Genomic DNA, 24277 nt, shown 5'->3' on the forward strand with positions numbered 1-24277 from the left:
GCAGGTGTTGCTAGTTGTACAATAAATCAATGTTTATGGAGTAATGTAGCGTTGCCGGTTTGAAAATTAAGTTATAGAATACACAGAGTCATCTATGAGTCACTAGCTGAACTATCTATTGGTTGAAGAAGGACACTGAATCGATGCACAAATTCACGTGGCTTTGCGTATATTGAGGATTCATTTGAATAATTTATCGTACAGAATTGTTTCATGTCCTGTTATCAGTAACCGCACAAAAATAGGCGCTCGATTCATCGATACAAAAGTATATGGAAACACCAAAGTTATAGAACACTCAGAGTCATCTATGAGTCACTAGCTGAACTATCTATTGGTTGAAGAAGGACACTGTAAACACTGGACTCATAAGACTGCATCTGTCAAATGTCAACACATGCCAGCATGGCAGGTTCGGCGTTGCCAGTTGTACAATAAATCATTGTTTATGGGGCAATGTAGCGTTGCCGGTTTTGGAATTGATCGTGAACTACTCAACGAAAATTGGAAGCGCGAAAGTTATATATTAATAATAATGAATCAGATTCAAGAAAAAACATTACAGATTAATGAGGCTGTATCGTTTCAAAGTGTGATCCCTCAGTGTTACAAGGTAAATCAAAATACATCATTGAAAACAAACATGGCGTCGAAGTGTACAGGGTGCGTCAAAATACATCATTCAAGAAAGAACATAACAGTTCCACGAGGCTGTAAGTTTTCAACGCGCGATCTCTCAATGTGTATAAGGTATCTCAAAATACACCATTGAAAAACGAATATGACGTTGAAGTGTGCAGGGTGCGTCAAAATATATCATTTGAAGAAAAAACATGTCGATTTGAAATATGATATTAATGTGTATACAAACATGTCGATTCAACAGAAGTCTAGCGTTCCAACATGTCGGAAGTCTTGTATCTTTGTTAACCAAGTTAGCATCATCAGGAGAAAGAGGAGATCCAAAAGTGTCAAGAGGTTCAGCGTTGTGGACTCAACGTGAGGGCGCGAATGGGAGAGCGAAGTATTCGACAATGACATTTCAAAATACGTGGTTCTCCGTGCATTTTCGATCGTTTTTCGTGCGTTCACGATCGTTTTTCGTGCGTTTTCGACCGTTTTCCGTGCGTTCATTCGTTATCGTTTCATCGTTATTGTCGTAACGGTTTGTCGTGTTTCAATATGGCAGTCATTTATCATTCAACGCGTTTCGCTAATCAAGTTGGCATCATCAGGAAATGACTAACGTCCATGCTTTGTCATATGAAGATTCATTTTGCGAATTTTCGTGCGTTTACGATCGTTTTTCGTGCGTTTACGATCGTTTTTCGTGCGTTTTCGACCGTTTTCCGTACGTTCATTCGTTACCGTTTCATCGTTATTGTCGTAACGGTTTTTCGTGTTTCAATAAGACAGTCATTTATCATTTAACGCGTTTCGCTAACCAAGTTAGCATCATCAGGAAATGATTAACCTCCATGCTTTGTCATGTGAAGATTCATTTTGCGAATTTTCAGACTCTTGAACGGAACCTTGTGGAACACCCAACCTAACTTCTGTTACAGAGTAGTGTCGGTCAGCCAATCAGAATGGAGAAATCAAATATCGCTCGATTGATTGTGCTAGATGAAATTGAACTGGAGAATGAGGGTCGAATAATAATAATAATAGTGATAAAACATTAAAAGCTTGAAAGTGACGTAGTCAGCGTGATAGGTGCTGGCGTGTGTGATAATGAATGAGTTATTACGAAGAATAATAGCGCAACTGTCAGAAGGGCACTGAGTTGTATATTTACTAATAATGATCGGATCGTCGCATACGGCATGTCAAATGAAAGGATAAGAAATGGAGAATTCGTCGACAGAGAAAAAACAAATATGGCGTAATGAATATAATATCCAACGCCTAATGTGAAATAACATAGGAAGAATTGCAAATTCAACAAAAATCACTGAAAAACTTGTAATTAAAAATTGTTGGGTTATGAACAACTATAAGTTTATTCCAATTGCAGAAGCTTGATTCAAAACGCAGAATTTATTGACAAAAAAATTAAAAAAATCATTGGATACTGAAACATATGATATATTTGGATTCCTTAGGGTGAGAAGGTTTCGAATCCATCAAAAAACGACCACTTCCGGTTTCCACTTCCGGTCCTCCGATTTCGATGATTTCAACATCAAAGGATTCGTTTAGATGTCATGAAACATAATTAATCATTTGTCGAAGCCAAAAGGGCCTTATAACCTATTTTCATTATACTAGCAGCAACGGACCGATGTGGGTACTCACTTTAAATGATTTCATTTGTAGATTATGAAAAGTATAATATCGAGCATCTAATGTGAAATAGCATAGAAAGAATTGTACATTTAAAGAAAATCATTAAACATATTTGAAATTAAAAGTTGTTGGGTTATGAACAACTACGAGTGTAATGTAATTGCAAAAGTTTTATTCAAAACACATGATTTGTTGACAAAAAAATCAAATAATCATCGTATACTGAAACATATGGTATTTTTGGATTCCTTAGGGTGAGAAGGTTTCGAATCCGTCAAAAACAGGTCACTTCCGGTTTTCACTTCCGGTCGTCCGATTCCGATGATTTTGACATCAATGGATTCCTTTAGATGTCAAAAAACATAGTTAATCATTTAACGAAGCCAAAAGGACCTCATAACCTATTTTCGCTATACTAGTCGCAACAGATCGATGTGGGTACTCATTTCAAATGATTTAATGTGTAGACAATGAAAAATATAATATCGAGCGCCTAATGTGAAACAGCATAGGAAGAATTGCGAAGAGAATCATTGAAAAAACTTCGGATCGCCACGTACATCATGTCAAATGAAAGAAGAAAAATTGCAGAATTCATCTATTAAGAAGAAATAAATATGGTGCAACATGTCAGAAGGGCACTAACCCACATCTTCATTAATGATAACTGAATCTCAACGTGCAGCAAATCAAATGAAAGGAAAACGAATGCAGAATTCATCAACAGAGAAAAAAAAACCGAGACGATGCCAAGAGGGCACAAAGTTGTATCTTCACTAATAATAGCCGCATCATCACATGTAGCACTTCAAATAAAATGGGGAAAAAAAGCAGAATTCATGTGTTTGTTGCGCTATTCAAATCCAAGGTGACATGGATCAATGTCAACGCTGAATATGCATATAACAAAGACTCTTTGATTTTCTTTTGTTTCATTTCAGAATATGTCATCACTAATTTTTATATTCAAACCCAAAGTGACATTGATCACTGTCAATGTCGAATCTACATCCGGAGATATGCAGTTCTCAAAGCGACGAAACAAAGGCTCTTTGTTTCATTTTAAAATATGTCATCACTTATTTTACTATAAATACGTCATGCATGGCGAAATGAGTTAGTTGCATCCGTTGAAAGTGATACCAGTGACAAGTGCACCGATTCTATTTGAAAGTAAGTGTTTTAGATTTGACTCTTTCCTCAGATGAATTTATTCAAATGTAATTTAATTGAAAATTGGTGAGAATTGTTGAATCATTTGATTTCCAAAATTTTTTTCGATATATATATGTTGGATGATTTCAGTCAAATGTTTTACATGTCGTGGTTTGTTTGAGATAGTATTCGCATATATTGTGAATCAAAACATAAAGCTTTCATTTTTTATTTTTCACAGATGGATTTACAAAAGTTGAATGCAAGTTCGATCGTGAAGAGAAAGCCAAGTATCAAAGTAGTAGATTTGCCTGTGGAGATGCCGCAGAGGATATTCACTGCCAAAATCGTGAAAGGAAAATTTGGTGAGGCGGTCTTGTTAGATTTGGGAGATAAAGTATCATTTCTGCCCCACCGAGTGACGGAGGCGTATCGTCCTCACTTAGAAGAATTTTCATCAGGAAAATACGCTATTGTGTTCAAAGGGTTGATGGACATTGGGAAACCGAATCTTGTCGTTTCATTTGAGATTGTACAAAATTAAGGTTAGTACTGTTTCCAATTTTTTCTTTGTTTTATAGGCAAAGAGTTTTTGGGTGTATACAATATTTTTCATTCGAGTCAAAAATTCTCACTCACAGATATGATCCGCATAAAGTAGTGTTTCCATACAATATATTTCCTTCACTTAGTACGTGCAGAATATGTCTTTTAAATTCATTATTTTGAATGACACTTGATTTTTTTATTTTCATTATATGTGTAGCAATTACTTCATGGAAGACATTAACCTCTCTGTTGTCAAAAAATTTTGTTCAGTGTATGTTTTTATTAAAAAATCGAATTTATTTCAGTGTATGTTTTTATTGAAAAATCGAATTTATTTCAGAATAATACATCAACGTGTGCAGTATCAGTCAGAGTCATCTCAACAACAACATTCAAAACCGTCATAGCAACCTTTCCAGAACGAGTTTCAAATCTAAGCAGTTTCCATTTTTTTCAATCTATAGAGGCTTGAATTTGTCGATATTCAGTGATTTGTTGGACAAACTGTGTCTATTCAATATATACACAACCGTAATGAATTTGGAAGACTTTGAAGATTCATCGTGGTGTGTTCCAAAATTCAAGAAAAACACGCCGTTCTGTATGGGTCATTTCAAAGGAAATTTGTTCAGCTGCAGTCTCAATAACGTTGATATTTTATATAAATGGCTTTATAATATACTACCAAAATAAATACAATACATATCACACACATCTTTTTTTGAAAATGAAAACTTATCTTATACAGGGAAAGTTGTCAAAAATGTGCAATAACAAAAAATTATATACCAGATTTTATAGAGATGAAGAAACATCATATTGAAAGATACTAAGTTGACAAAAACAGGACATTTTAGAAATAAAGGAAATAAGTTTGTCTGTCATTTTAAATTCTGATTCGTTGGGTCGATATAACAAAAAGTGGCATTTTATATCTTGAATTTTATTCAGGACACTATTATAGATTATTGACATTTGTCATTAAATTTCAAGTGTGATATTTGGAAATTCATTTCGTATTGTAGTTTTTTCGAAATTCCCTTTCAAAATAGCATCCTTTGATATAGATACCGGACGAGTTCATTATGTGTAGATAACCTGAGTTTCATTTTTATGACAATGTCGTTTGGTGTGATCACGAGTCCATTATAACAGGGAGTGAAATGAATTCTCAGACATATGAATATAACAAAGTAACGATACAGACAAATATGAAAAATCGTTATGAAATAATTCAAAGCCATGAATCGAAATACATGAATTACTTCGATATTCTGAAACATAAACACTCAGTATTCACAATTTCATTCATTATTCCAACTATCTTCAAAATGCACATCAAGCATTTTGTCGTAGTACGGTGACCGGAGCAAAGTTACAACTTCAGCATATGAATGTTTATAAATAGTGAGGTAGGTCAAGATCTTCAACAGGTATTACGAAATTCATTCGGTGTTCATTGATCACGAAACGGTTCGTAAGCTTTCGGAATACAATGCAAATAATTTTCTTTATGACCATTCGTTCGATATTAAATATTATTACCTCAAAATATATCGAAATCATAACACGTTTGCGATTCATTTTTTCAGTTACACTTGAAAAGTGAGTTTCAGTTTGCAGAAATAATAGCCCACACATGTTGGAAATTTTGCCATAGTGTGGTGAAAATCGTATTGAAAATTCTACGAAATATAAGCGCATACATACAGAGTGAATCAATATTTGAAATACGTCGTTTGGAACCCCCCATAACCCTTCTCTATCGAATTTTGGCAGAAATAATGCTGAGTCGTATTGTAGAGTTAACGTTCGAAATTGGGGAAAGTGAAGTATTCAACAGTTTTGCGTGCTACGGTTATGCGTGCGTTTTCGAACAGTTTACGTGCCTTTATTCGTTATCGTTTCGTCGTTATTGTCGTTTTTTTTCCTATTTCAATATGACAGTCATTTAACACTTAACGCGTTTCGCTTACCAAGTAAGCATCATCAGGAGATGACTAAAGTCCACGCTTTGTCGTATGAAGGTTCGTTTTGCGAATTTTCAGACTCCTGAACCGAACCTTGAGGAACAATCAGCCTAACTTCCGGTACAGAGTGGTGTCGTAAGCCAATCAGACTGGAGAAATCAAATATCAGTAGAATGATGGTTTTAGGTGAAATTGAACTGAGGAATGTGGGTCGAATAATAATAATAATAGTGATAAAACATTAAAACTCAACTTGTGTTACAGAGTGGTGTCGGTCAGCCAATCAGAATGGAGGAATCAAATATCGGTCTAATAATTGTGTTAGATGATATTGAACTGGGGAATGTGGGTCGAAAAATAATAATAATAATGATAAAATGTTAAAACTTTGAAAGTGACGTAGTCAGCGTAGGAGGTGGTGGCGTGGTAGAAAATGTGTGAGGATTTGTGGAAATGAATGAGTTATTAGAAAAAAAAATGGAGCAACTGTCAGAAGGGCACTAAGTTGTATATTCGCTGATAATAATCGACTCTTCGCTTACAGCACGTCAAATGAAAGGACAAAAAATCCAGAATTCATTGACGAGAGAATACAAAGATGGCGCAACATGTCAGAAAGACATTAAGTCACAATTTCACTCATGATATTTGGATCTCAACGTGCAGCACATCAAATGAAAGAGAAACGAATGCAAAATGTTATCGACAAAGAAAAAAAACAAAGACAACGTAACATGTCAGAAGGGCAATGAGCCGTATTTTCGTTAATAATGATTTGTTCTCAACGTACAGCACATCAAATGAAATGGAAACGAATGCAGAATTCATCGACAGAGAAAAAACAAAGATGGCGCAACATGTCAGAAGTGCACTAACCTGCTTCTTCGTTAATAAAAGTCGCCTCGTCACGTGCAGCATATCAAAGAAAAAACAAAAGAGGCAACCAAAAGGGCACTGAACCATATTTTCGTCAATCATAGTCGGATCGTCGCATTTGACATGATTCATTCACTCAAAACTGAAATATTTAGAAGATACCAAAGGAGATCTCACGGTGACTATAAGTTCTGGTATGCTTTGTTAGGTATCGAATGATGCGTGCAATTTCGTTAATTCCAGCGACATGATTATTCCAAGACATATTGGTGTCCATTTGAATCTCAAAAAACTTATCGAAGCAGAAGGTGGAACCCCAAAAAATAGGAGATATAGTACACCAAGTCAGTGGAGAGCAGCATTTTTCTGCCGAAAAATTTTTGAATTTCTTCAAATTTTCCAAATATCTATAACAGAAAGACAAAACTCAGCTGCGGAACGCTTCTATCTACTAAAGTTGAGTATGTGTCGGTAGTGTGTAACGAAGGTTTCCATTAAATTCACTGGTTGCGCCCTCTGGAGGATGTTTGTTGCGATACACCATAGGTGACAATATTTATTGTTTATCATTTCGAATCCGTTGAATACAAGGGGTTTGAAAATAGAAAAAAACAACGTTTTAACGCTTTGTAGACGTGTTTGATGCTCTATGAGCAACACCCGTTATCCATATTTTCATTATTATCCCGATTGTATGACCACCAAACATTCAATATTATCGGGATTGAAGGGAGCTGATAGGTTAGGTGGAGTACCAAGGTGGCCGATAGGTTAGGTGGAGTACCAAGGGGGCCGAGGGGCGGAGTTCCACGCTTAAATCGCTACGATACTCGTTCCATCCAGCGTGCCCCCTTGGTACTCCACCTAACCTATCAGCTCCCTTCAATCCCGATAATATTGAATGTTTGGTGGTCATACAATCGGGATAATAATGAAAATATGGATAACGGGTGTTGCTCATAGAGCATCAAACACGTCTACAAAGCGTTAAAACGTTGTTTTTTTCTATTTTCAAACCCCTTGTATTCAACGGATTCGAAATGATAAACAATAAATATTGTCACCTATGGTGTATCGCAACAAACATCCTCCAGAGGGCGCAACCAGTGAATTTAATGGAAACCTTCGTTACACACTACCGACACATACTCAACTTTAGTAGATAGAAGCGTTCCGCAGCTGAGTTTTGTCTTTCTGTTACAGATATTTGGAAAATTTGAAGAAATTCAAAAATTTTTCGGCAGAAAAATGCTGCTCTCCACTGACTTGGTGTACTATATCTCCTATTTTTTGGGGTTCCACCTTCTGCTTCGATAAGTTTTTTGAGATTCAAATGGACACCAATATGTCTTGGAATAATCATGTCGCTGGAATTAACGAAATTGCACGCATCATTCGATACCTAACAAAGCATACCAGAACTTATAGTCACCGTGAGATCTCCTTTGGTATCTTCTAAATATTTCAGTTTTGAGTGAATGAATCATGTCAAATGCGACGATCCGACTATGATTGACGAAAATATGGTTCAGTGCCCTTTTGGTTGCCTCTTTTGTTTTTTCTTTGATATGCTGCACGTGACGAGGCGACTTTTATTAACGAAGAAGCAGGTTAGTGCACTTCTGACATGTTGCGCCATCTTTGTTTTTTCTCTGTCGATGAATTCTGCATTCGTTTCCATTTCATTTGATGTGCTGTACGTTGAGAACAAATCATTATTAACGAAAATACGGCTCATTGCCCTTCTGACATGTTACGTTGTCTTTGTTTTTTTTCTTTGTCGATAACATTTTGCATTCGTTTCTCTTTCATTTGATGTGCTGCACGTTGAGATCCAAATATCATGAGTGAAATTGTGACTTAATGTCTTTCTGACATGTTGCGCCATCTTTGTATTCTCTCGTCAATGAATTCTGGATTTTTTGTCCTTTCATTTGACGTGCTGTAAGCGAAGAGTCGATTATTATCAGCGAATATACAACTTAGTGCCCTTCTGACAGTTGCTCCATTTTTTTTTCTAATAACTCATTCATTTCCACAAATCCTCACACATTTTCTACCACGCCACCACCTCCTACGCTGACTACGTCACTTTCAAAGTTTTAACATTTTATCATTATTATTATTATTTTTCGATCCACATTCCCCAGTTCAATATCATCTAACACAATTATTAGACCGATATTTGATTCCTCCATTCTGATTGGCTGACCGACACCACTCTGTAACACAAGTTGAGTTTTAATGTTTTATCACTATTATTATTATTATTCGACCCACATTCCTCAGTTCAATTTCACCTAAAACCATCATTCTACTGATATTTGATTTCTCCAGTCTGATTGGCTTACGACACCACTCTGTACCGGAAGTTAGGCTGATTGTTCCTCAAGGTTCGGTTCAGGAGTCTGAAAATTCGCAAAACGAACCTTCATACGACAAAGCGTGGACTTTAGTCATCTCCTGATGATGCTTACTTGGTAAGCGAAACGCGTTAAGTGTTAAATGACTGTCATATTGAAATAGGAAAAAAAACGACAATAACGACGAAACGATAACGAATAAAGGCACGTAAACTGTTCGAAAACGCACGCATAACCGTAGCACGCAAAACTGTTGAATACTTCACTTTCCCCAATTTCGAACGTTAACTCTACAATACGACTCAGCATTATTTCTGCCAAAATTCGATAGAGAAGGGTTATGGGGGGTTCCAAACGACGTATTTCAAATATTGATTCACTCTGTATGTATGCGCTTATATTTCGTAGAATTTTCAATACGATTTTCACCACACTATGGCAAAATTTCCAACATGTGTGGGCTATTATTTCTGCAAACTGAAACTCACTTTTCAAGTGTAACTGAAAAAATGAATCGCAAACGTGTTATGATTTCGATATATTTTGAGGTAATAATATTTAATATCGAACGAATGGTCATAAAGAAAATTATTTGCATTGTATTCCGAAAGCTTACGAACCGTTTCGTGATCAATGAACACCGAATGAATTTCGTAATACCTGTTGAAGATCTTGACCTACCTCACTATTTATAAACATTCATATGCTGAAGTTGTAACTTTGCTCCGGTCACCGTACTACGACAAAATGCTTGATGTGCATTTTGAAGATAGTTGGAATAATGAATGAAATTGTGAATACTGAGTGTTTATGTTTCAGAATATCGAAGTAATTCATGTATTTCGATTCATGGCTTTGAATTATTTCATAACGATTTTTCATATTTGTCTGTATCGTTACTTTGTTATATTCATATGTCTGAGAATTCATTTCACTCCCTGTTATAATGGACTCGTGATCACACCAAACGACATTGTCATAAAAATGAAACTCAGGTTATCTACACATAATGAACTCGTCCGGTATCTATATCAAAGGATGCTATTTTGAAAGGGAATTTCGAAAAAACTACAATACGAAATGAATTTCCAAATATCACACTTGAAATTTAATGACAAATGTCAATAATCTATAATAGTGTCCTGAATAAAATTCAAGATATAAAATGCCACTTTTTGTTATATCGACCCAACGAATCAGAATTTAAAATGACAGACAAACTTATTTCCTTTATTTCTAAAATGTCCTGTTTTTGTCAACTTAGTATCTTTCAATATGATGTTTCTTCATCTCTATAAAATCTGGTATATAATTTTTTGTTATTGCACATTTTTGACAACTTTCCCTGTATAAGATAAGTTTTCATTTTCAAAAAAAGATGTGTGTGATATGTATTGTATTTATTTTGGTAGTATATTATAAAGCCATTTATATAAAATATCAACGTTATTGAGACTGCAGCTGAACAAATTTCCTTTGAAATGACCCATACAGAACGGCGTGTTTTTCTTGAATTTTGGAACACACCACGATGAATCTTCAAAGTCTTCCAAATTCATTACGGTTGTGTATATATTGAATAGACACAGTTTGTCCAACAAATCACTGAATATCGACAAATTCAAGCCTCTATAGATTGAAAAAAATGGAAACTGCTTAGATTTGAAACTCGTTCTGGAAAGGTTGCTATGACGGTTTTGAATGTTGTTGTTGAGATGACTCTGACTGATACTGCACACGTTGATGTATTATTCTGAAATAAATTCGATTTTTCAATAAAAACATACACTGAAATAAATTCGATTTTTTAATAAAAACATACACTGAACAAAATTTTTTGACAACAGAGAGGTTAATGTCTTCCATGAAGTAATTGCTACACATATAATGAAAATAAAAAAATCAAGTGTCATTCAAAATAATGAATTTAAAAGACATATTCTGCACGTACTAAGTGAAGGAAATATATTGTATGGAAACACTACTTTATGCGGATCATATCTGTGAGTGAGAATTTTTGACTCGAATGAAAAATATTGTATACACCCAAAAACTCTTTGCCTATAAAACAAAGAAAAAATTGGAAACAGTACTAACCTTAATTTTGTACAATCTCAAATGAAACGACAAGATTCGGTTTCCCAATGTCCATCAACCCTTTGAACACAATAGCGTATTTTCCTGATGAAAATTCTTCTAAGTGAGGACGATACGCCTCCGTCACTCGGTGGGGCAGAAATGATACTTTATCTCCCAAATCTAACAAGACCGCCTCACCAAATTTTCCTTTCACGATTTTGGCAGTGAATATCCTCTGCGGCATCTCCACAGGCAAATCTACTACTTTGATACTTGGCTTTCTCTTCACGATCGAACTTGCATTCAACTTTTGTAAATCCATCTGTGAAAAATAAAAAATGAAAGCTTTATGTTTTGATTCACAATATATGCGAATACTATCTCAAACAAACCACGACATGTAAAACATTTGACTGAAATCATCCAACATATATATATCGAAAAAAATTTTGGAAATCAAATGATTCAACAATTCTCACCAATTTTCAATTAAATTACATTTGAATAAATTCATCTGAGGAAAGAGTCAAATCTAAAACACTTACTTTCAAATAGAATCGGTGCACTTGTCACTGGTATCACTTTCAACGGATGCAACTAACTCATTTCGCCATGCATGACGTATTTATAGTAAAATAAGTGATGACATATTTTAAAATGAAACAAAGAGCCTTTGTTTCGTCGCTTTGAGAACTGCATATCTCCGGATGTAGATTCGACATTGACAGTGATCAATGTCACTTTGGGTTTGAATATAAAAATTAGTGATGACATATTCTGAAATGAAACAAAAGAAAATCAAAGAGTCTTTGTTATATGCATATTCAGCGTTGACATTGATCCATGTCACCTTGGATTTGAATAGCGCAACAAACACATGAATTCTGCTTTTTTTTCCCCATTTTATTTGAAGTGCTACATGTGATGATGCGGCTATTATTAGTGAAGATACAACTTTGTGCCCTCTTGGCATCGTCTCGGTTTTTTTTTCTCTGTTGATGAATTCTGCATTCGTTTTCCTTTCATTTGATTTGCTGCACGTTGAGATTCAGTTATCATTAATGAAGATGTGGGTTAGTGCCCTTCTGACATGTTGCACCATATTTATTTCTTCTTAATAGATGAATTCTGCAATTTTTCTTCTTTCATTTGACATGATGTACGTGGCGATCCGAAGTTTTTTCAATGATTCTCTTCGCAATTCTTCCTATGCTGTTTCACATTAGGCGCTCGATATTATATTTTTCATTGTCTACACATTAAATCATTTGAAATGAGTACCCACATCGATCTGTTGCGACTAGTATAGCGAAAATAGGTTATGAGGTCCTTTTGGCTTCGTTAAATGATTAACTATGTTTTTTGACATCTAAAGGAATCCATTGATGTCAAAATCATCGGAATCGGACGACCGGAAGTGAAAACCGGAAGTGACCTGTTTTTGACGGATTCGAAACCTTCTCACCCTAAGGAATCCAAAAATACCATATGTTTCAGTATACGATGATTATTTGATTTTTTTGTCAACAAATCATGTGTTTTGAATAAAACTTTTGCAATTACATTACACTCGTAGTTGTTCATAACCCAACAACTTTTAATTTCAAATATGTTTAATGATTTTCTTTAAATGTACAATTCTTTCTATGCTATTTCACATTAGATGCTCGATATTATACTTTTCATAATCTACAAATGAAATCATTTAAAGTGAGTACCCACATCGGTCCGTTGCTGCTAGTATAATGAAAATAGGTTATAAGGCCCTTTTGGCTTCGACAAATGATTAATTATGTTTCATGACATCTAAACGAATCCTTTGATGTTGAAATCATCGAAATCGGAGGACCGGAAGTGGAAACCGGAAGTGGTCGTTTTTTGATGGATTCGAAACCTTCTCACCCTAAGGAATCCAAATATATCATATGTTTCAGTATCCAATGATTTTTTTAATTTTTTTGTCAATAAATTCTGCGTTTTGAATCAAGCTTCTGCAATTGGAATAAACTTATAGTTGTTCATAACCCAACAATTTTTAATTACAAGTTTTTCAGTGATTTTTGTTGAATTTGCAATTCTTCCTATGTTATTTCACATTAGGCGTTGGATATTATATTCATTACGCCATATTTGTTTTTTCTCTGTCGACGAATTCTCCATTTCTTATCCTTTCATTTGACATGCCGTATGCGACGATCCGATCATTATTAGTAAATATACAACTCAGTGCCCTTCTGACAGTTGCGCTATTATTCTTCGTAATAACTCATTCATTATCACACACGCCAGCACCTATCACGCTGACTACGTCACTTTCAAGCTTTTAATGTTTTATCACTATTATTATTATTATTCGACCCTCATTCTCCAGTTCAATTTCATCTAGCACAATCAATCGAGCGATATTTGATTTCTCCATTCTGATTGGCTGACCGACACTACTCTGTAACAGAAGTTAGGTTGGGTGTTCCACAAGGTTCCGTTCAAGAGTCTGAAAATTCGCAAAATGAATCTTCACATGACAAAGCATGGAGGTTAATCATTTCCTGATGATGCTAACTTGGTTAGCGAAACGCGTTAAATGATAAATGACTGTCTTATTGAAACACGAAAAACCGTTACGACAATAACGATGAAACGGTAACGAATGAACGTACGGAAAACGGTCGAAAACGCACGAAAAACGATCGTAAACGCACGAAAAACGATCGTAAACGCACGAAAATTCGCAAAATGAATCTTCATATGACAAAGCATGGACGTTAGTCATTTCCTGATGATGCCAACTTGATTAGCGAAACGCGTTGAATGATAAATGACTGCCATATTGAAACACGACAAACCGTTACGACAATAACGATGAAACGATAACGAATGAACGCACGGAAAACGGTCGAAAACGCACGAAAAACGATCGTGAACGCACGAAAAACGATCGAAAATGCACGGAGAACCACGTATTTTGAAATGTCATTGTCGAATACTTCGCTCTCCCATTCGCGCCCTCACGTTGAGTCCACAACGCTGAACCTCTTGACACTTTTGGATCTCCTCTTTCTCCTGATGATGCTAACTTGGTTAACAAAGATACAAGACTTCCGACATGTTGGAACGCTAGACTTCTGTTGAATCGACATGTTTGTATACACATTAATATCATATTTCAAATCGACATGTTTTTTCTTCAAATGATATATTTTGACGCACCCTGCACACTTCAACGTCATATTCGTTTTTCAATGGTGTATTTTGAGATACCTTATACACATTGAGAGATCGCGCGTTGAAAACTTACAGCCTCGTGGAACTGTTATGTTCTTTCTTGAATGATGTATTTTGACGCACCCTGTACACTTCGACGCCATGTTTGTTTTCAATGATGTATTTTGATTTACCTTGTAACACTGAGGGATCACACTTTGAAACGATACAGCCTCATTAATCTGTAATGTTTTTTCTTGAATCTGATTCATTATTATTAATATATAACTTTCGCGCTTCCAATTTTCGTTGAGTAGTTCACGATCAATTCCAAAACCGGCAACGCTACATTGCCCCATAAACAATGATTTATTGTACAACTGGCAACGCCGAACCTGCCATGCTGGCATGTGTTGACATTTGACAGATGCAGTCTTATGAGTCCAGTGTTTACAGTGTCCTTCTTCAACCAATAGATAGTTCAGCTAGTGACTCATAGATGACTCTGAGTGTTCTATAACTTTGGTGTTTCCATATACTTTTGTATCGATGAATCGAGCGCCTATTTTTGTGCGGTTACTGATAACAGGACATGAAACAATTCTGTACGATAAATTATTCAAATGAATCCTCAATATACGCAAAGCCACGTGAATTTGTGCATCGATTCAGTGTCCTTCTTCAACCAATAGATAGTTCAGCTAGTGACTCATAGATGACTCTGTGTATTCTATAACTTAATTTTCAAACCGGCAACGCTACATTACTCCATAAACATTGATTTATTGTACAACTAGCAACACCTGCTTGCACTAGCAACCGGTAAAACCTCAATCTCCATCTCTCTTTGCATCGATTACGTCACACGCGCCTCTCGCTCTTACACACACATACACATCTTTACATGAAATATTAATTATTTCCCAAATCTAAGTATATTTTCCTATCTTCAATATGATAATGACGATTACATTCTACGGAAATCAAAAATAAAAATGCTGTCAAGTATAATGAATGAGTCAATTTCGGTCCCGACAAAACTAACGCTATAAATACCCAACATTCGCAGTTAACTTCAATATCTTACGATGGTGTAGAGGCTAAGTACAATGTCTACGGCGCGGACGACCCAGGTTCGAATCCCATAACTATAAGTTTTTTTTATTTAAAATCACGTGACTGAAGGGGGCCGAGGGAGCTGATAGGTTAGGTGGAGTACCAAGGGGGCCGATAGGTTAGGTGAAGTACCAAGGGGGCCGAGGGGCGGAGTTCCACGCTCAAATCGCTACGATACTCGTTCCATCCTGCGTCGATTTCGATGACGCTGATAGGTTACCCCCACTCCCAAGTGGTCCAGAACATACGTTGTTACACAAGTGGTCCAGAAGTCTCTTTGCTCATCTACTGGTTTGAATTTCCCGCTCTATGCGTGATAGCTGATTGGTTGACTGAATGACGGTAAAAGTGGAAAAGTGGAGATGGTCTGAAGTGGGCTTTGAAGGCTAAGGCTCAGTTTACACATAATGGACGTCTGGTAGAGACGAGGCGCTGACCTTTACTCCTTTCGTGTGAGGTGGGCCTGAGGTCCAAAAAGGTCCAGAATTAAGCTCCATAAGAAAATACATGGGATTTTGGGCCAGAACTCCTATAACTCTATTACTGACCTGTTGCGACTAGTATAGCGAAAATAGGTTATGAGGTCCTTTTGGCTTCGTAAAATGATTAACTATGTTTTTTGACATCTAAACGAATCCATTGATGTCAAAATTATCGGAATCGGACGACCGGAAGTAAAAACCGGAAGTGACCTGTTTTTGACGGATTCGAAACCTTCTCACCCTAAGGAATCCAAAAATACCATATGTTTCAGTATACGATGATTATTTCATTTTTTTTGTCAACAAATTATGTGTTTTGAATCAAACTTTTGCAATTACATTACACTCGTAGTTGTTCATAACCCAACAACTTTTAATTTCAAATATGTTCAATGATTTTCTTCAAATGTGCCATTCTTTCTATGCTATTTCACATTAGATGCTCGATATTATACTTTTCATAATCTACAAATGACATCATTTGAAATGAGTACCCACATCGGTCTGTTGCTGCTACTATAATGAAAATAGGTTATAAGGTCCTTTTGGCTTCGACAAATGATTAATTATGTTTCATGACATCTAAACGAATCCATTGATGTTGAAATCATCGAAATCGGAGGACCGGAAGTGAAAACCGGAAGTGGTCGTTTTTTGATGGATTCGAATCCTTCTCACCCTAAGGAATCCAAATATATCATATGTTTCAGTATCTAATAATTTTTTTCATTTTCTTTGTCAATAAATTCTGCGTTTTGAATCAAGCTTCTGCAATAGGAATAAACTTATAGTTGTTCATAACCCAACATTTTTTAATTACAAGTTTGTTGAATTTGCAATTCTTCCTATGTTATTTCACATTCGGCCTTGGATATTATATTCATTACGCCATATTTGTTTTTTCTCTGTCGACGAATTCTCCATTTCTTATCCTTTCATTTGACATGCCGTATGCGACGATCTGATCATTATTAGTAAATATACAACTCAGTGCCCTTCTGACAGTTGCGCTATTATTCTTTGTAATAACCCATTCATTATTACACACGCCACCACCTATCACGCTGACTACGTCACTTTCAAGCTTTTAATGTTTTATCACTATTATTATTATTATTCGACCCTCATTCTCCAGTTCAATTTCATCTAGCACAATCAATCGAGCGATATTTGATTTCTCCATTCTGATTGGCTGACCGACACTACTCTGTAACAGAAGTTAGGTTGGGTGTTCCACAAGGTTCCGTTCAAGAGTCTGAAAATTCGCAAAATAATCATTTCCTAATGATGCTAACTTGGTTAGCGAAACGCGTGAAATGATAAATGACTGTCATATTGAAACACGAAAAACCGTTACGACAATAACGATAAAACGGTAACGAATGAACGCACGGAAAACGGTCGAAAACGCACGAAAAACGATCGAAAACGCACGAAAAACGATCGTAAACGCACGAAAAACGATCGTGAACGCACGAAAAACGATCGAAAACGCACGGAAAACCACGTATTTTGAAATGTCATTGTCGAATACTTCGCTCCCCCATTGCCCTCACGTTGAGTCCACAAAGCTTAACCTCTCGACACTTTTGGATCTCCTCTTTCTTCTGATGATGCTAACTTGGTTAACAAAGATACGAGACTTCCGACATGTTGGAATGCTAGACTTCTGTTGAACCGACATGTTTCTTCTTAAATATATTTTGACGTACCCTGTACACTTCGACGTTATGTTTGTTTTCAATGATGTATTTTGAGACACCCCGTATACAATGACGGATCGCAGATTGTCATATTTTTTCTTAAATCTGATTCATTATTATAAAATATATCATTTTCGCGCTTCCAATTTTCGTCGAGTAGTTCACGATTAATTCCAAAACCGGCAACGCTACATTGCCCCATAAACAATGATTTATTGTACAACTGGCAACGCCGAACCTGCCATGCTGGCATGTATTGACATTTGACAGATGCAGTCTTATGAGTCTAGTGTTTACAGTGTCCTTCTTCAACCAATAGATAGTTCAGCTAGTGACTCATAGATGAATCTGTGTGTTCTATAACTTAATTTTCAAACCGGCAACGCTACATTACTCCATAAACATTGATTTATTGTACAACTGGCAACGGCGAACCTGCCATGCTGGCATGTATTGACATTTGACAGATGCAGTCTTATGAGTCTAGTGTCTACAGTGTCCTTCTTCAACCAATAGATAGTTCAGCTAGTGACTCATAGATGACTCTGTGTGTTCTATAACTTAATTTTCAAACCGGCAACGCTACATTACTCCATAAACATTGATTCATTGTACAACTGGCAACGCCGTACCTGCCATGCTGGCATGTATTGACATTTGACAGATGCAGTCTCATGAGTCTAGTGTCTACAGTGTCCTTCTTCAACCAATAGATAGTTCAGCTAGTGACTCATAGATGACTCTGTGTATTCTATAACTTAATTTTCAAACCGGCAACGCTACATTACTCCATAAATATTGATTTATTGTACAACTGGCAACACCTGCTTGCACTAGCAACCGGTAAATCTCGATACCATCTCCATCTCTCTTTGCATCGATTACGTCACACGCGCCTCTCGCTCTTACACACACATACACATCTTTACATGAAATATTAATTATTTCCCAAATCTAAGTATATTTTCCTATCTTCAATATGATAATGATGATTACAATCTACGGAAATAAAAAATAATGCTGTCAAGTATAATGAATGAGTCAATTTCGGTCCTGACAAAACTAACGCTATAAATACCCAACATTCGCAGTTAACTTCAATATCTTACGATGGTGTAGAGGCTAAGGACAATGTCTACGGCGCGGACGACCCAGGTTCGAATCTCATAACTATAAGCTTTTTTTATTTAAAATCACGTGACTGAAGGGGCTGAGGGAGCTGATAGGTTAGGTGGAGTATCAAGGGGGCCGATAGGTTAGGTGGAGTACCAAGGGGGCCGAGGGGCGGAGTTCCACGCTAAAATCGCTACTATACTCGTTCCATCCTGCGTCGATTTCGATGACGTTGATAGGTTACCCCCACTCCTGTTTGAACCAAAAATTGCAGAAAGTTTAGCTCCATAAGAAAATACATGGGATTTTGCGCCAGAAGTCTCTTTGTTACACTACTGATACTTCTCATGATAGGGGATAGCACTAATTTTCATCAAGTAACGGAGATTGCGGTTGCTGTATTTCGTGAAATTGAAGGAGCATTTGACAATGCACAACCTAAATTTATAGGATTGTCTCTGGCTAGGAAAGATATAGAATCGACCATAGCTGGCTGGATCTATGCCATGCTGGTAAACAGAAATGCAACTACGACACTTCAAAGAGAGGCCATTAGGTTCAGGGTCATCAGGGTCTGCCCTCAAGATGGGGTTCCATCTCCCCTTCTGTGGTCGCTCCTGATGAATAGTCTGCTTGATGCCCTCGACAGAAGAAAGTTGATCTGCAATCTTATGCAGATGACCAAAGAACAGTTGGTGCCTGAGGGAGTAGATGTCTGACAACCCCAGCAAAACTATTAATTCCATTCACCAGGAGAAGAAAATTGGAGATCTAACGTCACTTTCTCTCAATAGTGAGGTCATTCCATTTGGAATGGAGGTGAAATATCTTGGCATTGTCTCTGATGAAAGACTCACCTGGAACGCTCACATGGAAAAAGTTTTACACAAAGCCAGAATGTCTCTATGAACATGTCGAAAGATTTGTGGTGAAACTTGGGGTTTAGGTTTCAAACAAATCCATTGGATATATGTGATGATTGTCAGACCAATGATCACTTATGGTGCAATTACATGGTGGCTGAAGGCTTTACAGAAAATGACCCAAACGACGCTCTCTGTATTACAGAGACAGGCTTGTCTAGATATCAGTGGTGCCATAAGTACCACACCGTCAACGGCCATGGATATCCTTCTAGATTTACCTCCTCCTCACATTCTTCTGGAGAGAGAGGCTAGATGGACTGCATATAGAATTGTGCATATTGCAAATTGCACAAATCAATTCATTGCAGAGAACAACAGACTGTTGGTTAACACTGAAAATGACCTTTGACATTATGCCTCCAACAGTCAACTACAAACTGCCTAATAAAGTACTATTCCCGAGTAGAGAGGACTGGATCCTCTAAGTGAAGGAAATATTAAGAGCAGATAGTTGTTTATTCACAGATGAATCAAAAATACCTTTCGGTTCTGGTGCAGGTGTTTTCAGTCCCAGGCACAGGATATAGATATCTACCAGCCTAGAAACTTATGCGACTGTACTTCAAGCGGAAATTTACGCTATTGAATTGTGTGCGGAGAGATTGGAAAAATCCAACCTCATATACAAGTCAATAAAAATATTCTCTGACAATCAAGCAGCTTTGGAATCTCTTGGCTCCTACCTAGCAACGTCTAAATTGGTAGCAAATTGCCAAAAATGACTCTCCTCGATAGAAAGACTTAACAGATTTTCTCTGGTCTGTATTCCTGGCCTTACCCGCCTGGAAGGCAATGAAGCTGCTGACTCCCTTACAAAGGAGGGTGCTGCAAGCAGCTTCATCGGACCAGAACCTGTAATTGGCATCGCTTTGGGCTTTGTCAAACAAACATTGAACACCTGGATGGCAAGAAGATTTATGAACTTCTGGTAGAATCTTCTAGGATTGGCTCACACCAAAGCGTTCATTCACCCTTCGAAGCTTGATACCAAACAGTTGTTGGACTACAGTTGGGATGAACTACGATGTCTAACAGGCTTTCTTACAGGTCACTGTCATTTGGATCATCATATTCAGAGACCCGGACTGTCGAAAGACAGTGTATGTTGCCTCTGTTTGGAAAATGATGAAACAGCAGAACATATACTTGCCCCGCTGGGGGGACCGAATCAGGTTTTTAGAGTTCGGCAGAGACGTAGTCTTACCATCAGACCTGAAAGACCACTAACCATACAAACTAATCAGCTTCGTTAAGAAGCTGCTTTCATTCGGTCGAGTGTGAATAGGTGTGAGCCACAATAAACCCTTGCGGGTTGCGGTGGAGGGTCGTATAGACCCACTCACTTCAGACCTAACCTAACCTATATCACTTCAGCATATCCTAGGAATATTCAAAGAAATATATTTCAACATTGAATATTCCAATATGAACATTCTTAAATGAATATTTTCATAATATTATTCACGGAATATTCTCCATGATGAATCCCCTAGCGTATATTCATGCAATATTCGTGGAATATTCCTTCCACTGAAGAGAGAAATTTTTCATTTTTACTATTTCCAGTACATGGAAAAATGTGATGTTGGTTTTTCCTAAAATTTTTACTTCATTTACATAAATTATCTAACGGTCCACAAAATATTTTTGAATTAAGACTCTTTCTTACATGACATAATTGTTTCCTCATCTTGGTACTTTTGTGATGAACGATACATGATATCGCTGTATTTTACATTAGAATTTCAATGGTTTGTCTCAATTTCTGGTTGAATCATTACTGTCGATTGGAAAACAGAATTGTATAATTGTTTCAAACTGGTTACATACAGGGAAATACTATCACTTAGGATTGCTATCCTGTTGAGATTGTTATCAATATAGGTAGAAACGAAAAGTTCCAGTATTCAATTTTATTCGATACTGAATTCAAAATTTGAAGGTTATGAAAAAGCTTTCGAACTTACCAATAATGGTTTACAATTATTCAGTGAGAAATACAATTTTTAAATAACAATATTTCTGTGTGATGCTGTTGCAAAAGCACAAATATTAACAGTGAAGGTTCTTGCAAAGGATGAGAGATGCAACAAAGGATGAGAAACACAGAGATAGGGCCGCATTACTCGTACGTAGTCATCAAATTTTATAATCATATACCCATACGAGTATTGGTTAGAGAAGGCTGTAGCAGAAATACATTTAAATAACGTGTTATTGATCTGTTTTGCGACGAATTCCATTAGTTCGGACTTTCATTATCTAGTATGATGTGAAATGATTTGAAATCTCTGAAAGAACTAATTTGATTGAAAATCAAAATGAATACTTAGCTGAAAACAACAAAATATTTAAATTTAGATTTAAATATTTCAAAGCAAGTTATTTCACGACGTTTCGACGGTTAGTATCCACAATCATCTTCGGGAGATGACTGTACCAATTTCTCCGATAGATGACTATTCATAGGTCATTCGAGTGCTTTCACCTATCACTTTTTTCTCCTATACGCTTTGGCAGGAGTTGGCCATTTTTTCGCTTCTTTATGGGGTTCCTTAGGTTGTGCCTATATCGGAAAAATTAAAAAGCCATTGAAAGTTCGCATTGCCGAGAACATGACACACATACAGCGAGAAGAAACCAGCAAATTGGGAATAGCAGAGAGTTTCGACTCGTCAACAAAACATCAAGTAGTCTCATGCTGAGATCATCCACAGGGTGGAACACTGGTTTAGGAGGAAAGTCAAAGTAGCCGCATATATGTTGTTCAACAACGTATCAGTATTCAGCCAAGCTAACGTATTGATAGGCAACGAATTGAAACCCATAATCAAGTAAAAAACTCATTTACTGGGTGAACATATTCATAAACGTCTTCGAATTTAGTGGATTCAAATGTGCATTGTGTGTAATTAGTAGGTACCTATATTAGCATATTGAATCTAATGACTGTTATATTTTCCATATTCTTTTTTTCTGCTGTGCTGTTGAATTATATTTTTTGTATAGCTTTGTAACGGTGTATATTGTGAGCTTTCATAAAGTCTTTCGTTCTATCCATCAGTTCTTGCACTGAAGATGTTGAAATCATTCAAACCCGGTATATTTTTCAAGTTTATTGCGACCATTATTTTGATAGATTCATTTTGTTAAATATCACAAATGATTATATGAAAGGTGATATTTTTTTGACCTATATGCACTTGCATCTTTCAAAAGTGGTGAACAATTGTTTTTATGGACTGGTGAGCTATGAACCACCTCCCGATAAAATTCTGATTGCTCAGTTCATCGGAATTCCTTAATATTTGTGAATTATGAGTTTCTTCATTTCTATAAAAATCCCTTTCATTTCCATGGGTCTCCTAGGAATTTTAAGAATTGAAAAGCTATAGAGTTCCATCAATGCCTACTTTATCAAACTTTTCTGATATTTTCATTTGCAGTTGAAGTTCCTAGTGAATATTTCTTCACAATATTTATTGATTATTGCGGAATTAGATTTCATCTTATATAAAGTATTTTTTTTAATTCAGTGTCAGCAAGAGTGATCAATGAATTTTTATTTATAACCGGAATTTATGTTTCTGCGATTCATTCAGAGAAAACAAAAACAAGATCACTCGTAGATATTATATCAGAGTGGGAGATATCAAGTGGATGTGATATCAACATTATCTTCTGCATTTAAGCAACGTGCATCAACTACTTTGAACCCCTGTGGCGCTATTGAAAGTTGTACTTTCAATAGCGCCATTACTTAACATTGATAATGGCAGTTTGTTTACAGAGTGTATCAAATTATTTGTATCTATTCAACTTGCATCAAATTCATCAAATTTCCAACTGAAAAATATTCATTCAACATGGGAGATTTAAGCATGTAAAAAATTGTCTGGGCAAAACTGAACCTAATTTACGAGAAAATAACGAATAAACACTCTCACATGAATTATTTGAATGATTGTGTATTGATTATATTCTATTCATTGAACAAAATATTAGTTCATTATATCTGATGTGATTATTCAGCGACTAACAATCTTTCACAAAAACATTGTAGAGAATTGATTACATACATTTATGCATATATAATTGAATGATAGATCATATTTCCTTTTGACTCCTCAAACAACAGATATTGAATGGGTGTTATCGTAAAAACATTGATTGAATTTTGGAATCTACAAAATCACAATATTGGAAAAAACAGTAGGTAATCAATAAACCACGAAGACTGCAATAGGCACTGTTGGTGAACTTGAACAATTCTTCTGATATTTTTGAATATAGGACATAACAAACAAATTGCCATTACCACCTCTTGTTTTTTGAAAAAAGAATGAAAATGCTTGATAAAGCTATCGTTTAGTTACACACGGGTTGCGGTTATGTAAACTGTCTGATGGAAATCTCACACTGAAGTGTGACTCGAAGAAATTTAGGGAAAAGTCT

At 36.2% G+C, this 24277-nt stretch overlaps 1 protein-coding gene and 2 long non-coding RNA genes across 4 annotated transcripts in view; 1 reads left to right on the forward strand and 2 right to left on the reverse strand.

Moving 5' to 3' along the window:
• LOC111510103 (pinopsin) overlaps positions 1-24277 on the reverse strand; it is a 116321-nt gene that overhangs the window by 83721 nt on the left and 8323 nt on the right. The window lies entirely within an intron of this gene.
• On the forward strand, positions 3085-5231 carry LOC141486779 (uncharacterized). Its single transcript, XR_012468039.1, has 3 exons — positions 3085-3462; positions 3686-3989; positions 4334-5231. It is a non-coding gene; the product is annotated as an uncharacterized lncRNA (long non-coding RNA).
• Positions 10058-12384, reverse strand: LOC141486778 (uncharacterized). The gene is made up of 3 exons (XR_012468038.1): positions 11827-12384; positions 11300-11603; positions 10058-10955 (listed from the first exon to the last, which is right to left on the reverse strand). It is a non-coding gene; the product is annotated as an uncharacterized lncRNA (long non-coding RNA).

This window comes from Leptinotarsa decemlineata, unplaced genomic scaffold (genome assembly GCF_025532065.1).
Source record: "Leptinotarsa decemlineata unplaced genomic scaffold, Ldec_3_MD MMD2_tig00026369_RagTag_RagTag, whole genome shotgun sequence".
Lineage (NCBI taxonomy): Eukaryota > Metazoa > Arthropoda > Insecta > Coleoptera > Chrysomelidae > Leptinotarsa > Leptinotarsa decemlineata.